Source organism: Notamacropus eugenii, chromosome 2 (genome assembly GCF_028372415.1).
Source record: "Notamacropus eugenii isolate mMacEug1 chromosome 2, mMacEug1.pri_v2, whole genome shotgun sequence".
Lineage (NCBI taxonomy): Eukaryota > Metazoa > Chordata > Mammalia > Diprotodontia > Macropodidae > Notamacropus > Notamacropus eugenii.
Window position 1 is genome coordinate 268,753,746 of NC_092873.1, and position 11,982 is coordinate 268,765,727.

Sequence of the window (11,982 nt, forward strand, 5' to 3'; positions counted from 1 at the left end):
CATTCTCTTAGATCAAGTGACACTGCCCTTCTTGCTGTCCTTGGCCCCAAATACTTTCCTCCAAGTCTGGAGTGCTCTCCCTCTCCATCTCTACGTCCTGGCTTTCCTGGCTTCCTTCAGGTCCAGCTAAAACTCTGCCTTCTACAGGAATCTTTTCCCCATCTCTCTTAATTCTAGTGTCTTCTCTTTTTAAATTTTTTTCCTCTTTTTTTTGTATATAGATTGCTTGTACATATTTGTATGTTGTCTCTTCCATTAGATGATGAGTTCCTTGAGGATGGGGAATATCTTTTGCCATTCCACAGTGCCTGGTATGTAGTAAGCACTTGATTAGTGTTTTGCTTTTTGATTGACTGACTGACCTTTACAACAATTCCATGAGGCAGATGACATTATTATCCTCATTTTGGAGATGAGGAAACAGACTCAGAGACATGAAACTACTTGCCCAGAGTCAAAGCAGGAACAAGTAGCAAAGCTGGGATCCAATCCAGGGTACTGTCTAATGTACCACACTACCTTCTATTGGCAAAGCCTTACACATAGTAATTGGTGCTTAATAACTTTTAATATCTTACTTTTCATAGAAATATTTGCTATTAGTCCCTCCTACCCCACTTAAATGTCTATGACATATTTCCAGAGTGAGAAGACTTAGCTATCCAAGTCACCCAAAGACCTACACAATCTAGGCATTCTTGGCGGCAGCTCATTGTTCATGGAATGTGGTATACACAGTTGCTTGTGGAATGTATTGTCTCAGCTTAAATACCCTAAGAAATATGCACACTTCATCTCAACAACAACTGAGGCAGCACTTTGTGTTAAGTGACTTTCCCAGAGTTATACAGCTAGAAGCATCTGAGGCAGGATTCAAATGCAGGTATTCCTGACTCCCAGTCCAATGTCATGTCCTCATGCTACCAAGTAACAAGTAAGTTCTTGAGGTCTACTATCATCTGTTAAGCCATACGGTCCAAGCCTATATCCTGAGTGTGAGAGTTACGGGAGGAAGGTATCCAACCTGCATAGACTGAAAAATATACATCACAGGGTCTGAGGCAGCATCAAAAAAAGAAGCCAAAAAATTCCAGAGTCCAACTTTCCCTTTCCTTTCCTCAGCTCATCCTAGGTTTAAGCACTGACTACTTTCAGCTTTTCTTAACAGGTTGATTTTTATTTTTCAGAGACCCATAACCAAGAACTCTACCATGAAAGGCCTTTGACCTCACCACTTCTTGGGAGTCATTATATCAAATCTCAGAGGGCCAAAGGTAAAGGCCCTACTGGGTATTGTAGGGTGTGACTTTATCTCAGGTCACTGAACTTGGGAGAAAGGCATTAAATGTCCCTGCATTTGGCTCCATTGCTCCTAGACACATCACTCTATCAGGGACAGACATGAAACCAAAACACTTCATGTAAGACTAGAGGTCAGATAACAGCTCATCCTAAGTATGAAAACATAGTGGCCGACAGGCAGCTCAGCAGAATAGAGCTGACTGGCTTGAAAGCCCTCGTCCTTGGAGGGCTGAAGGCTAGAATTTCAGGAACATGGGTTCTAGTAGCTCCCAAGGGAAGGGAAGGAATGCTTGCTTCCACACTTGCCCTTTGTTTTCAAGAGCCCTGATATCCCTGCTGAAACAAAGGTGCCTTTTTTTGCAATTAAAGCAGATGGAAGCGATGGTCATTCTGGGGCAGGCCTTAATCTCAAACTCTTAATCCCAAAGCCTAGAGCTGCTAATATGTCCCGGAAGACTTGCTGGGATCTGACTGAAGGAACAGTCTCAAATGGAGTAAGACATAGGTGTACTTGGTGTATGCAAAAGACTTATCATTTTAGAAGCCATGTGTAAATCATGTGACTTTATTTCAGTTGTTTTTCAACATGTCTGACTCTTCGTGACCATGGGTTTTCTTGGCAAGGATATTAGAATGGTTTGCCATTTCCTTCTCATTTGACAAATGAGGAACTGAGAGGATCAGGGTTAAGTGACTTGCCCAGGGCCAGGAAGCTAGTAAGCGTCTAAGGCCAGATTTGAACTTAAAAAGAGGAGTCTTCCTGACTCCAGGAGCTCTATCCACTGCCACCTAGCTGCTTCTATGTGTGACCTTAGCGGTCAGCTAATCTAACTCCCTCCTTTTATATTTTGAAATTTTTTTGTTGATATTTTTTGTTTTTATATCACTATCATTTTCTAATTCATCCTTTAATTCCCCCACTCAAAAAGTCAGCCCTTGTACCAACAATAAATAAAAAAGACAATAAAACCCCCAACAGTTCAGTAAAACTAACCAAGACATCAACAAAATCTGATAGGATATACAATATTCCATACCCATTGTCCCCCACCTTTGCACAGAAGGGAGGGAGATGCATTTTCACATTTGTTCTTCAAGGTTAACGTTAGTTATTATAATCATATAACATTCAATTGCAGCTTTTTGGTTCTCTGCATTTATATCATTATAGCCAATATCTGTATTGCTTTCTGGATTTTGCTCATTTCATTTTTATCAGTTCATATAAGTTTTCTCATCCTTCTTTCTATTCGTAATTTCTTTTTAAAATAAATTTTACTGATATCTTTTTTTTATATTATTCAAATTTCCTCTTGTGTCCCCCTTCTTTCCTCCAGAGTTATCCTATACAATAAAGTTTTGTTTTGTTTTTTAAGAAGAGGAAAGACCATCAATAAAACTGATCAATCAATTGTTGAATTGGAAAAAGCTGATGATATATGCAATGGTACACATCTATGGACCTTCCACTTTGCCCCCTGCCCCCCACTTCTGCAAAGGAATTGGGGAGGAATGATCTTTTCTTGCTAGGATCTAAGTTTGTTCTTTATTATTTTACAATGTTCATTTCTTTTTGTTTTGTGGCTGCTCTTTCATTCTTCTTTCCATTTGCATTGTTGAAAACATTGTATATATTGTTTTCCTAACTATGTTTACTTCACTTTGCATCAGTTCATGTGTCTTCCCATGCTTTTCTAGATTCATCATATTTTGATTTCTTACTGCCCAGTATCACAAGTTGTTTGGTATTACTCAGTTTGATAGGGATCTAACTGACTTTTATTTCTTTGCTGTCACAAAATGTATTACCATGAACCATTCAAGTATTGATGCAATCCCCTCATTTTAAAGATGTAGAAATAGCCCCTGAGCTCCTTCCTAAGGTGACAGAGTCAGTAAGTGGAAAAAGCATTATCTGAACCCAAGACTTTTGACTCTAAATCCAGTACTTTCCCCATAAAACAATACTGATATTTTATTACTTTATGCTTTTGTCAATGACACTTTAAATGTCCAAGGGTAGTTGATTAGCTACCAAAACTCTGTATTGAATGAAGCCTTTTACAAATATAATAATCCTTTTGTTAACTTTTAAAATTGAATTTTATTTTTAAAAATTGGGCAGAAGTCTATTTTCTCTCCTTTCCACCCACCACCCACCCCACTTCATTAGAGAAACAAATGAAATAAAATCCTTGTAACCAATATGCATAGCTAAGCAAAACAAATTTCCTCATTGGCAGTGTTCAAAAAAATCAATTTCTTATTTATGCCCACAGTGGATAGAATACAAGAAGACCTGAGTTCAAATCTGAGCTCATACACTTATTAGCTGTGTGAACCTCAACAAGTCACTTAACCCTGTTTGCCTCAGTTTCCTCATCTGTAAAATGAGCTGGAAAAGGAAATGGCAAATCACTCCAGCATCTTTGCCAAGAAAACTCTAAATGATATTGTGAAGAGTCCAACATGACTAAGCAACAACAATAAATCAATCCTTCACCTCTCTGACAGAATGTGGATAGTGTATGTCATCATCAGTTTTCTAGAATTGTGGACAGCCTTTGGGTTCATCAGAGCTGTTATGGCTTTCAAAGTTGTTTGTTTTTACAGTTGTGGCTGTTATAAAAACTGTTCTTCTGGTCCTGCTCCCTTCACTGTGTACCAGTTCGTGTGGGCAGCTAGGTGGTGGTGCAGTGGACAGAGCATCAGTGCAGGAATCAGGAGGACCTGAGTTCAAATTTCATCTCAGACACTTGACACTCACTAGCTGTGTGACCTTGGGCAAGTTGCTTAGCCCCAATTGCCTCATCCTGGGTCATCTCCAGTCATCCTGATGAATATCTGGTCACTGGACCCAGATGGCTCTGGAGGAAAAGTGAGGCTGGTGATCTGCACAGGCCTCCCTTACTCAAAACAGAGTCAAGTGCAAGTCATGTCATCATTTCTCTGATGGCATGGTCTTCTTCAGTAACGAAGGATGAACACACCAGTTCATGTAAGTCTTTTCATGTTTCTTTGAATCCTTTTTTGAAATAATCTCTTAGAAATAATTTCCTGACTACTTATAGTACAACAGTGTCCCATTATACTCCAAAATCCCATTTGAGAGGCAGCCTCTTCACTTCCAGTTGTTGGTTTTGCCACTACAACAAGAGCTGGTCTAAGTATTTTTGTTCGTCTAGGAAGTTTTCCTCTTTCTTAGTTCTCTTTATGGTATAGTCCTAGTAGTGGTATATAATGGCATGACCACATCTATAGTGGTTCTGGGCCAAAGGGTATATATACACAGTTTAGTAAATTTTATGGCTTTCTTCCAAATTCCTTTCCAGAATAAGCAGAAATTTTTGTTGCTGTCCTTTGTTCTTGAAGAGGGCCATGACATCAGGGAGGTGATTATATGACATGCAAATGAATTCCATTTTAGTGAGGGAGGGCTGTGCAAAGTCACCAGCCTCACTTTGTCCTCCAGAGCTGTGTCCAATGGCAAGCTATAAATCAGAATGACTAGAGATAGCCCTGGATGCAGTGGGAGACCTTGGTCTTTTAAGGCTGAGGTCTTTAGCAGGTCTCAGTTTGACTTAATCACTGGATTAAGGGTAGGTAAGAAATGAGGCAGAGAATGACCTCTTTTAGAAATTTTTATAACAATTAAATTCAGCAAACAATTATTAAGCACCTACTATTTATACAGTCCTGGGCTGGCTTCTTGGGATACAAAGACAGATACAACACAGATCCTCCTCTCAAAAAGCTTACAGTCTGAGGAAGAGAAAGACAAGTACACAAAGAACTATGATATAAGGGAGAGTTGGTTAACTGTAAAGGAGAGATTGAGGCAAAGTAATATGAGAAGGAAGATGATACTTTCATCTGTGGATGGGAAGTCAGGAAAGGCTTCGTGAAAGAAATGGTACCTAACTTGGTCCTTGAAGGACCAGAGGGTCATCAACAGATGGAGGTAGGTGGGGTCTATTCCAGACATAGATCAGTAAATATTTGTTGAGTACCTACTATGTGTCAGGCACTGTGCTAAGTGATAGGAATACGAAGAAAGATAAAAGACAGCCCCTATTCTTGAGGAGTTCACAGTCTAATGAGGGAGATAAGATGCAAACAACTATGTATGATGAAATACATACAGGATAAATTGGAGATAACCAACATAGGGAAGGTGTTAGCATTAAGGGGGATCAGGAAAGGCTTCTTGTAGAATGTGGGATTTTGTCTATGATTTGAGGGAAGTTAGGAAGTGGAAATGAGGAGGGAGACCATTCCAGAAATGCCCAGAGATTGGAGATGGAGGGTCTCATGTGGAAGGAGGAAAGGCACAATGATAGGAGGGTGGAGTGGAGAATGGTAAAGTTTAGCTGGAAAATACAATAAATGAAAGAAAAGAGTATGAGGTAAGACTAAATGGGAGCTTGATTGTGAAGGTCTTTAAATGCTGTGGTCTGGAGCAGGTAATGGGAAGCTCCTGAAAGGCAATATAGTCACAGTATTGTATTTGGAAGTTTCCACAGAATGCTGAATGGAGGGTAGATTAAGGAGGGAATAAATTGAAGGCAAGAGGACTAGTTAGGATATTAGAATCATTTTGGTCAGAAGTGATGAGGTCCTACACCCGTTGTTTTACCAGGAGTGGAAAAGAAAAACCAGATATTAAGGATGCTGTGAAGAAAAACAATAGAAATTGGCAATTGCCTACATGTGTGGAGTGAGGAAAGGGAGTTAGTGTGGTGTGACAGAAAAAGTCCTGGATTGGGAATCAGAGATCTGAGTTCTAATCTCAGCTCTGTTACCCTATGCCCTTTGTATAGTGGAGTGCTGGACTTGGAACCAGTACCAATCTGACCTTGGGTAAATCCCTTAACTTTTTTTGCTTCAGTTGCCTCATCTGGAAAGTGGGAGGATTGGATCTGCTGATTTCTAAAGTCTCCTCCAGCTCTAAAACTATCATACTGTGAACCTATGACATCACATCACCTTTTGGGGCTTTGGTTTATTCATCTGTAAAATGAGGAACTCAGATCAGAAAACCTCTAAGGTCCCTTTCAACTCCAAGTTTTTGAGTCAAAGATGAATCCAAGGTTAAGAGATTGAAGAGATGGTGGTGCCATGGATAGAAATAGACACATTCAAAGGATGGGCAGGGTTAGGTGGCCAGGAGATAATAACCTCTCTTTCAGAGCTAAGATCATAGAGTTTAGAGTTGAAAGTAGGCCAACTCCTTCATTGGACAGATGAAAAGGATGAGGTCCTCGTGCCCAAGGGCACAGGGTCAGCATTTGACCCAGGTCCTCTGCACCAAACTCACCTCCTCCAAAGCACCTGCAACTCCACCAGGCATTGATCCCAGAGCCCTTGAATCCCCCAAAGCACTATAGTGTAAGCTGCTTGAGAATAATGATTGATTTATTCTTTTCATTTGTATCCTCAGTACCTGGACAGTACCTGGCAAACATTAGGTCTTGAATAAATGCTTGATTGAGCCATCAAAGAACAGAGGTGGCTATGTGAAGAGTTTGAAGTGATGGTCCTATATCCAAGTGGATTTAAGCACCAGACAGTTAGAAATAGATAGAGAGGGTTTTCTTAAGGCAAGACTCACTGGCTTACTTTGTAATCACAATACTTGTTTGTATCATGTTGGGGAAAGTCCATTGATCAATAGATAAGGACTGGACTCATGATTTCCTCGTATAGGGAACTCCCAGATGGGGAAACTCCTTTTACTAATGTAGACTAGAACTGTCCATGTGACTTAAAGAGCCAAAGTCACACAGCCAATGCCATATGGGCCATTTCAGCGGAACTTGAACCCAGGTTTTCCTTTTTCTGAGAACAACTTTCTACCCACATGTCACATTGAATAATAAGACTGAAAAAAAAACAGCTATAGACATATCACTTTTATTTATCCTGGTGTTGTTCAAGAACTGTAGCACTAATATATCTTGATATTAGTCTACCTATAAAATAGTCTAAGTCTACTGGTCTGTAGTCTATAATAGGCTAGTATATCTCTTGGTTTTTATTTTTATTTTTCTAAAAAATCCTAATTATTGCTTGTAGCCTGGATAAGCAAGGCCTAGCAACGGAATAATTGTGAAATGATTTCATTTAGACCAGACCTTATTTTAATTCAGTTTTATTTCATTCAACAAACATTTATTAATGTACATGATATAATGTGCATGTACAGAACACTCTACAAGGTGCTGGGGTTAAAACAGAGAGAGATATAACCCAGAACTCAACCTCCAACAGCTTGCAATGTAATGGTATGGGGGAGGAGAAGACACATGTTCAAATCATTAGGATATAAGGGAGAGAGAAATAAATTCAAAAGAAAGGCCAAAATCTGAGATGGAAGAGATGATAATAGTGTTTATAGAATGCTTTAAGGTTTGCAAAGTGCTTTACTTGGGGAGGGGGAAAGGAAAGAAGCATGTATATAGAATTTAGAATGTGTCTCACCTGGTCCTCCCAATAACCCTGCAGGGCAAGTGCTATTACTATTCCCATTTTGCAGTGGAGGAAACTGAAGTGCGCAGGGGTTAAATGACTTGCCCAGGGTCACAAAGCCAGCGTCCAAAGCAGGGTTTTAATTCAGATCTTCCTGACTCCAAATCCAGCCTTCAATCCACTGTATTCTCTAACTACGTCATCACTTTTATGGGATAAGACTAGAAGGAAAATCAACACGTGGAGACGGTTGGGAGGGTTGGGAGTGGGAGGGTTGGCCATTTCAGCCATGTGGCATATATTTGTCTAGGAGGTAGGTAGGAGAGAAAGCAAGACATGTAGGTAAGAGCCAGTGGTGGAAAGCCTTGAATAGCAGGGTCGGCAATTTATACTTTATTTACTAGACAATGGGGAACCATTGAAGATCTTTGAGCAGATGAGCAGGCATAATTAGAGACGGGTATAAAGCAAATTACCCAGGCAGCTGCGTGAATGGAAGACTGGAGAGGGAGAAAACTGGAGGGAGGAATTAGAGAGGAAACAAGATGACCAGCTATTACAGTAGAGTCAGTAACTGTTAATTACCTAAGTGGAAAGAGTGCTCCACTGGGATGTGGGAGCTGTGCATGCCACCTTGTATGGGAGTATTCTCCTGATCCAACATGTTTAATGATTGAATGATTGATTAATAATATTCCCTCCTCCTTCAAATAATCATTTATGTATCTATTTAGATATATCTTCCCAACAGAAAATGAGCTTCTAGAGGACAGGAACTGTTTCTTCATTTTGTCTTAATTTTCTTAGTGTCTACCATAGTACCTTGCACATAATTGGTGTCTCATCAATATTTGTTGGATTGGATTAGACTGAAATCAATTGGATGGAATTGAATTGGATTGGATTGGATTCCCCAGTTTTGTCATTAATTAGCAGCTAAGTGGTCTATTGGATAGAGCACTGGACTTGGAGTCAGGAAGACCTGTTCAAATCCTGCCTCGTGCATTCAATAACTGTGTGACTATGGGCAAATCACTTCAACTTTGTGAGTCTATTTCTTAACCTGTAAAATGGGGATAATAATAGCCCTGACTTTGCAGGGTTGTTGTGAGGAACACATTGGGCTAATAATAACAAAAATAAACTGCTTTGCAAACCATGAATTATCATATAAATGCCAGCTATAATTAGTCAAGTCAACAAGAATTTACTAGGTTTTTACCATGTGCTGGACACTGTGCTAAGCACTGGGAATACAAAAACAAGTAAAAAGACAGTCCCTCCCCACAAGAAACTTAACATTTTAATGGGAGAAAACAACATTTTTTTTTTTTAAGCTGAAAAGTAGGGTGGTGGCAGATAGGTACCTTTAGAGGGTAAGGTATGGTGGTGAAATCTAGAGAGTCAGAAGCCAGGAGAGGAATGAAAGAGGCCTGGCCTGGGCCTGTCTTCAAAATGGAGCTATTGGAAGGAATTTACCAATGGAAGAAGAAGACTGAAGGAGAAAAGGGATGTTCTGGAGTGAGAAGTCTGGCCAAGTTTGGAGGGAACTTCCAGAGAGAGAAATCAGCTAAGGAACAGTGGCCAAGTCTAGAGAACTGGATTATCATTGGGACTTCTGGTCCCTAATCTTTCTGGCCCCATTTTCTTACCTGCAAAATAAAGAGCTTGTACTCGATCCTTGTTAACATCTCTTTGAATCCTAACATTCTCAGAAGTCTGTCAAACTGCTATCCTGCTTCAGTGACAGAACACTGATGAACAGTTCTCAAATCTGGCAAATTTGGCAAAAGAAAGAACACTCCTCCTGAGACTGTTCTTCCAACTGCAAATACCACCAGCCCCTCCCAGGACTATCCAGAGTGCCTTTTCCCAAGTGCATCCAGAGGATAAATGTGCAGGAGAAAATTTTCTTCATAATAAAATACAGATGTATATTCAAAGGTGATCCAAGAGCCTCAACTTGGAGTCACCGGGATAATAGGCCAGGTTCCTCCTTACAATTCTACTTACTAATTTAGCATGTGACTGTGATCTTGACCCTGCTAGCAACACCACTGTGTCCTCCCAGTTCTGGCGCATGAGATGGAAGGAATAATATCGATGCACTTCCTGGGAGGGGCACAGTGAGCACTAATGGATATAAGTCTCTTCACTGGTCTTTCAAAGTTTCTTTTGGCCTAGAGACAGCAACAATGAAGTGTTTAAATAAAAAACAGCCTCCAGATGCCTCTGGCCTCTTTTCTTTTCCTCTTTCAAATTCCAATTGCTTGTTCACTTTTCCACTTTCCTATGAGATACAGGGAAGGAGCAATGGTTGCTACAAGTTTTCTTCAATCCGTACTCGGATTTTGAGACCTGTGTGTCTCAGGCCTCACATGAGGATCTTGTCCAGGGCTCTAGTTCTATAGATTCCCAGAGGTAACAGACAGTAGTGGAAGAGATGAGGAATTTGAATTAGAGGCTGGAGTCCACCTCTCAGGGATGCTTTAGAGGAAACTACTGGTCAGATAACAGCTAGACTAGATGACCTTTGAGGGCTCTGTAACCTAGGTTCAAATTCCAGCTCTGCTAATTACTGTGCCATCTTTAGAAAGCCACTCAACTTTTCTGGGCCCCACTTTCTTCATTAGTAGATGGAGGGTATTTCTTTTTTCACTAGATCAGGGGTCCTTACCCTTTTTTGCATCATGGGCACCTTTGGCAGACTGGTGAGTCCCAGGGACCCCTTTTCAGAATCATGTATGTTTCCTACATTCATAAGTGAAGGAAATGCTATAGTTAAGATATTTGTGAAAATGAAAGATGTAATGTTTTTCCCATCCATGTTCATGGCCCTCCAGAAATTTATTTATGGTGATCTGTGGGCCCCAAGTTAAGAAATCCTGTACTAGATGATTGCTACAGAATCCCAAATCCCAGATTTGGAAGAGACTTCAGGGATCATCAAGTCTTGAACAAGATTCTCAGCTAACATCCATCTAGCCTTTTTTTTAAAAATCAAGTCGGCAAGCCTTTAAGCTCCTACTCTATGCCAGGTATAGTATTACAGATGGAGATACAAAGAAAGGCAAAAAACAGGACCCACTCTCAAGGAGCTCCCAGATGAATGAGGGAGATAGCTATGTCCAAACAAGATGTATACACAATAAATTGTGTGTGCGTTCATCGCCAAAGAAGATCATGCCATCAGAGAAATAATGACACGACTTGCACTTGACTTTGTTTTGAGTGAGGGAGGGATGTGCAGGTCACCGGCCTCGCTTCTCCTCCAGAGCCATCTGAATCCAGTCACCAGATATTCATCAGGATGAGGCAATTGGGGTTAAGTGACTTGCCCAAGGTCACACAGCTAGTGAGTGTCAAGTGTCTGAGGTAAAATTTGAACTCAGGTCCTCTTGACTCCTGCCTTGGTGCTCTATCCACTGCACCACCTAGCTGCCCTTGGGAAAATTGTAGAAAATCTCAGAGGGAAGACAATAAGATTAAGGAAGACCAGGAATGACTTCTTGCAGAAGGTGGGGTTTTAGCTTGGACCTGAAGGGAGCCAGGGAAGCGGGGAGAAAGGGATGAGGAAGGAAGGAAGACAGGCATACCTGGGGTCAAGAGATGGAGTATTGTGTGCAAGGAACAGCAAGGAGGGAGAGGGAGATGTAAGGAGACTGGAAAGATAGGAGGGGCCAGGTTGCGCAGAGCTTTAAAAGCCAAAACAGAGGGTTTTATGTTTGATTCCAGAGGTAATAGGGAACTGCTACAGTTTATTGAATAGATTCGGACATGCACTTTAAGATCACTTTGACAGCTGAATGGAGGATAGATTGCAGTGGGGAGGAGACTGGAGGCAGGGAGGCCAGTCAGCAGGTTATTGGAATGGTGGAGGCTTCAAGTCCTTCAGTGAGGGAAGAATCCAAGACTTCCTGAGGCTGCCCATTCCAATCCTTAGCAAATTGTTTTCTATTTCAAGCCTAAGTTTGCCTCTTTGTAAATTCTACCCATTTTTTGAGTTCAGTACTCTGGAGGCAAACAGAGCAAGTCAGCTTCATTTGCCACAAGGCATCCCTTCATATACTTGAAAGCAGTTAGCATTTCCCCCCTATGAAAATATAACATTGCTACAACTAGAAGGGTACCATGTCCTTGCTAATATCCTAACATTCGATAAGTGGCATTGCGGATAGAGTGCCAGTCCTGGAGTCAAGAAGACTCATCAGA